The sequence below is a fragment of the Apis dorsata genome, unplaced genomic scaffold (genome assembly GCF_000469605.1).
Source record: "Apis dorsata unplaced genomic scaffold, Apis dorsata 1.3 scaffold_127, whole genome shotgun sequence".
Taxonomy (NCBI): Eukaryota; Metazoa; Arthropoda; class Insecta; order Hymenoptera; family Apidae; genus Apis; species Apis dorsata.
The window spans coordinates 1,216,275-1,222,537 of NW_006263420.1; the positions used below are offsets into that span (position 1 = coordinate 1,216,275).

Sequence of the window (6,263 nt, forward strand, 5' to 3'; positions counted from 1 at the left end):
CCCTTATCAATTGTGATTCGAACGTATCGCTCTTTATCAGCGGTTCACGCCTCCGTCGTCGCGCGGATATTTGCGGAACAACACGCGGCTCGACGCACCGCACGCGGCTTAATAATTTGATTAATTGCCAGAGATATCCTCTCTCGGTGCCCGGCACCGATCAATTCCATTAACCGGCTGTTGCACGCGGCCGACAGAAAACGGGGAAGCATCGAACGCTTGGATTTCATCGATCCACCAACCACCCATCCCCCTCCCTCCAATCGAATATCGTAACCATCTCTCCCTGTTCCGCCCTCTTATGTGGCGCGCGTGATCCTGCCGATTAACAACGTTCGTGGCCAGTTTATTTCGCTAATTAACACCGCCAGATTTCGCCGGATCATCGAGAGTATCCGGTCGACGTATATCCGTTTCGCGTTAAAGGGGTGGAAAGAAGGGTGCGTGCGTGCGTATGTGTGTGTGTGTGTGTGTGTGTGTGTGTGTGTGGAAAAGGAAAAGATCGGTTAAACGGTGCCGAGAACCGTCAATGGACGGATATCCAATCGTAGAATCTCGAGTTTTATTGCCGCTTGGCACGGTATAGGCGGAACAAATGATAAATCCGAGGGGTGGGAAGGGGGAAGGAGGGTGGGTTTCGAAAAACGATAACGACGTCTTAATACCGTGGGAGTGAAAATGATACGTTGGAGGATTGCGCTTTACCCGGTTGGTTTCCACTACTTGATCTATTAATAGATCGTGATCAATCTCGCGGCCTCGCGTGATTCGTGACGCGAATCAAATTTGAAAATTGAAAATCACAATTGGAATTTTATCGAGGGGGAGGGATTTTCGTCAAACGTCGCTTGACGTTGAGTGAAATGTAACCATTATTATTTAAATTAGCGTTTTGGAACGTGATTCTAATTGCACGAACATCTGTTGCGAATGAAAATAGAGATGGAAATGCAGTTGGTTCGAACGCGTTATGTATTTATTCGTAATCTAAACGCGAACTCTCTCGATTATTCGAACGAAAAATTATAAATTGAAGGAGGAATTAGTGGAATTATCGTGCGAATTGCTCGTTGTCGGATGATTGATGTATAAATTGAATCGTATGAAATGAATCGAGTCGGACCGATCGTTGATGAAAAATTAACGCAAGTTTTTAGACAATTTTTAAAATTCATTTTAACAACAATCCGTTTTAAATCTAAAACTTTCTTTTTTCTAAATTCTTATTTTTATTTTACTCGAGATATTTCTCAAAGAAAATGATCCAGATTTAATTTATCTAATTTACAGTAGTAATTTACAGAAATTCTGATCTATTATTTCATTTTTAAAATCACATTAATATAAAATATTCGGGTGGAAGTAGAAAATTGCAAAAATACTTTGGCAAAAATATTGGGAACCACTCTTTTAGAATCCTGCAAGGGACATCTGTAAATCAGGTTAGAAGTGCGACGATCAGTAGAATCGAGGGAATAAGTTCGAACGGTAACTTGGAAAAAACTATAGAAGAGAATACGGACGTAATGGGTCGCGAGGGTGGCGTAAGTCCGCGTTTGGAATCCAAGTGGATCTGAGAGGTCAGTAATTTTTTCCTTTTCCTTTTTTTCTCTTTTTTCTTTTCTTTCCTTTCTCTCTCTCTCTCTCCCTCTTTTACGTCCATTTGTCGTGATTCGCCTTTTCTCACCAGTCTTCCTCAACTCCTCCCGACTCCTCATATTTATCGCCTGTGTCCTCAACTTTCCGGACAAAACCGTGTGACGAGGAGGATCGAAAGCGTTATTGGAAAGCGTTTGTTTTGTTTGGAGAGGCGATGTTTCAGGTTTGGAAGTCGATCGACGAGCCTCTTGTTGACAAGACGCTCATGAGTCATTAGATGGGTATCTGGAGAGGCGTATCGATGACTCATTAACGAAACAGTCCTCGATCGATCCGCCACGAGAAAACCTGGGTTCACGTGTAGGAAGAAAATTTTTCTTTAACGTTGGAAAGAAAATTTATACGGGAAGGAGGAATAGCAGAGCGAAGTAAGTGATCGTTTATTTATTTTATTCGACGATATAAGGGATAGAGCGAATAAAATTTTTTAAATTAAGATTGAGATTTACGTAATAGAGAGATAACGATATTTGTGCGTGTTTCTAGTATCTAAAAATTAATTCGAGAAAGAATATGAAAGGAAAGATCGTGTTTATAATAATAGGAAGCATCTATAATAGGATTGTAGTTGATAAATTGAGAATTGTTTAGTAGATTTTAATTAATTAACAAGCTTAGATGGTAGTTGAGGCATGTAATAATTAATACCCGTAACAGCAACTTAAATTTCTTCAATAATTTCTTCACTCTCTTCTCTAATAACAATCAAGTTAAATAAATGAACCAATCTATTAAACTACCGATTGCACTTTGAATTTTTTAATAATTACCACGTTCATCACGGTTAAACGTATTTCCTCGTATTCGAGAATTCGGTCAGGAATCGGTCGCGATCAATATTTTCCTCCTTTAGGTAAGAGGTAACCATTATCTATTCCTTTCCTGCATCATTTAGCGATCGATAATTTTATAACAGCAATTTCATAATGGTAATTCGATGATCATCGAGTATATTATTCGAGTTCAAATATGTGGAACAAACAAATAGTAGATTATCGTTTGTTTTTTCTCTCTCTCTCTTTCTCTCTCTCTCTTTCTCTCTCTCCTCGTCGCGTAAATACGCAATACAATTTGTTTACCTCTAACAGTATTACAACGTTATTCGCGAATCAACGTAACGAAATAAAATAAAACGTGGAGCATCACGTTTTTTCCTATCGATAGAGTGTGCACTATATTTTTCTTTTTATTTTTTTTTCTTTCATTTCTTTTTTCCCTTTCTTTCTTTTTTTTTTTCAACAGCACACGTGGATAAATACGCGTAACATTGAAATTCGAACGAAATATAAAAACAAAATTTCTCTTTTCCTTCGTACATTTTCCACAGTGTACTTTTTTTCCCCCCACTTATTTCCGATTTCACCCCCAATTTTATCCTCACTTTCTCTCCTCTGATCTCTGTAATAAGCTATGCCAATAAGCGATGTAATTGCATCGCGTGTCAATAACATTTGCCGGATTTCCAATGCCCGATCAACTGGCCTCTCTGCGCTTTACATCGTAATAATTAATATCACGTCTGTTAATTTACGATATAAATGCAACGTGGAAGCCACAGATACATTAGTATTTACACCCGTGCGATAGTATATAATATACAGATAGATAAGCTGTGCAAAATAACGAAATTGTTGATGATCTATCGTTGAACAACTTGGAAACGATCGTTCTCCCGTTTATTTTGCAGCGATCAAAATAGCTGTTCGCTATTTCTATAGTTAAAATTCCTGCGCGATTACTCCTTTAATCGTTCTTCTCCGTCTGTTTAAATATTTAGTCAGCGTCATCGTAGTAGAAATAATGCGATTAATATTTCTCTGGTTCTTCCTCCTCCTTCCTCCTCCACCTTCCTTCTCGATTCGGATAAAATTGTTCGTAAAACATAATCTTAATAGTGACGAGCGATTAAATTCGGATTAATGTTAAAATTAATTTTTTTAAATTAAAATATTCTTTCATTTGTTCGATTATTCCGTCTTAAAATTTACCTTAAAAGTTACAAAATTCGTTCGTCAAATTTCGTACAATTTTGCCAATCTTTCGATATTAAAATTAATGATTCAAGAGAGAAATGATCTTTGACTCGACGAATCAGAGAAATAAATGAAAATTAATCCGAAACACTGAACGAAGAATCCAATTTCAAATGTTTTTTTCATTCACTACACCATTATCTTAATAAAATAAATCAAAGATCCCATGTAAACAGTCAACTCTCCCCCTCCAAAATTTCAAACAAAATCCTCTTTTATCCTCCCACCAAATAATCTCCAATCCAAATAAATCCGAACTAAATTTCGAGCCATTCAATTTTAGTTTCCCCGATTCGTCGATTCACCGTTTAACATTTCCCCCTCCCCCCTCGACGTTCTCACTCCGAAGTGAAATATCAACGGACTAAAACGATAAGCGAATAAAACTGATTCTCATTGTACGAGAGAATCATTCCTTCAACCGAAATCGAAGGAAGTTGGAGAAATTCGATCTTATACGCTCCCAGTTACCTCCCAGTTTTCCTCCGTTGAAAATTTCTGATCTATTTCGAAGGAGCTTCGATCGAGGGACTTCCGCCTCGTTCCAGAACGGAATCGAGGTCACTTTTACGTCACCGTCTAATAGATCGACTAATGGCCCGACCTCGAATTCATCCACGACCACTATCCGTTCCCTATCTCCATTTCGACGTCTTCCTATCGTCTATCGTAGCCTAGGTCCGTCACGATCTCGCGTCGTGGAAATCGATGCAGTTTGTCAAACTCGTCGAGTTGATCTGTTGTCGGGGGAGGGAGGGGGCGTTGGATCGATTTCGCGCAGCGGGGATGTTTGCGGTTCTTAACGCGCGTTCTGCGTCTGACAGATTACTCCGAGGGGGGGAGGGGCTTCTTCCCTGTTCTTTCTTCGGACGAGAACGAAGCGAGTTCCCTGCTCGGACCGGAAGTTTCCTCCCCTCCCGATGACGGAATGAAAATCGAAGTTGGTTCTTAGCGAGGGCCTCGAGCAAAGTTGGATTTGGGGAGCGACGGGCAACGATGAGGAGAATAATCACGTGGAATTAATTCAATTTTAAGATTTAAGTCCGGGTATTAATCATCGTAATTCCAGGGAGTGATGGGGCAGAGATGGACCAACTTTTGAAATATTCCCTATCGTATTGGATTTATTTAATTATCCTATAGAGATAATGTGATGTATCCTTATGAATTCTATGAGATAAGAAGAGTAAGATTTGTATTGTGTTTGTATAAATTTGATAACTTTTCGATTTAGGAAGATCAAAATGAGTGGTTATCTTATGTTAATTGATATATCAATTCGAAGATTATCTTTGGATGTTTAATCCAATCTGAGACAAAGCATCGTTATAAGTACATTATAAATAAGTAAGATATAGCGAGTATTATATCGTCGAATATATATCGTGCATAATTCATCCAATTACTTATATGACGTAATTCTAGTTTAGAGATAACGGTCCAGATCTTCCATAGCCACGACTCGAGTCTGCTAGATTGATGATTCGTTTGGAGATACGGAGAAGGGTAGGTTCTCTAATCTTAATTCGCGAGGACCAAGTTCATCAAAATTTGCCACTCCATCTCTTCCCCCATCCTCTTCCCTAAACTCTGGAGAGAACTATTTTCTTCGCTCTGGTCGCGTGTAACGCTACCAGACAAAGAATAATCGTCTCGCCACTTCCTGCTACGTGCCTTTTTTCTTTTTTTTTTATTTAACACGCTACATTTCCGAATTACTCGCGATGAAATTGCTCGCGACGATAGTTCATCCGTGCACCACTATCCACCGGTATTAACAGGATCACGGTGGTCGTTCGAGTTTGTTGACTTGCGTCCCTTCGCAGACGCAACTTAATCGAACGTGTTCGAAGGGCGGCTCCTTCGTCGTCCCGGAAAGAAAACTTCGGAGAGGAGAGAGAAGAGGAGGAGCTCGTTATTTCTTTCGTTTTTTTTTCTTTTTTTCTTTCTTTTTTTTTTTTTTGCCTTTCGCCCCCGAGCATCCACTTTTGTCACGATGACAATAATCGAGGGGCAATTCCATGGCGTGGAAAAAAGTTAGCCGAGGGATCGTGCAACAAATAACGATCGCGAGGATACGGATACTCGGCTCGTTTCGTTGCGATGAGTTGATAAGAAAACGAGTCGAGACGAGTGCGAGCCTCGAACGACGAGAGAAAATCGGCGAAATTTAAATTGATTTTTTTTTTTTTATATTCTTCGAAAGTCGTATCGTATCGTTACGTCGAAACGAATATGTAATTATTCAAAGTGAATAAGTAAATAAGAGATAAAGTTCGATAAGATAAAATTAAAAACGAATGGGAATATTTATTTAGATAAGATTGATGGAAGAGGAGAGATAATAAATTAATCGAAGAAAACAAAAAGATAAATGGTAAAACTTTTCAAACTTTGTCTCGATATCGCGTTGAAAAGTTAAATGATAATATAAAAATTCACCGAGATGGAAATGACTTAACTTTGCGACGTTCTCTCGATTTCAATCGAAACTGTTCTCACCGTTAATACCTCGCGTCAAAGCTGGCCAATTCGTGACACGCGAAACTCTAAAAAAAAAAAAAAAAAAAA

General features: G+C 38.9%; 1 protein-coding gene across 10 annotated transcripts in view; it reads left to right on the plus strand.

Annotated features, from left to right (window-relative positions):
• LOC102679904 (lachesin-like) overlaps window positions 1-6,263 on the plus strand; it is a 282,869-nt gene that overhangs the window by 166,356 nt on the left and 110,250 nt on the right. The window contains exon 1 of one of the 10 annotated variants that reach the window (XM_031509087.1): window positions 3,276-3,289. The exons of the other annotated variants lie outside the window; for them this stretch is intronic. The gene's annotated coding sequence lies outside the window, so the exon portion shown is untranslated. Of the gene's footprint in view, window positions 1-3,275; window positions 3,290-6,263 lie in introns of those variants that run through there. 10 annotated transcript variants of the gene reach the window in all.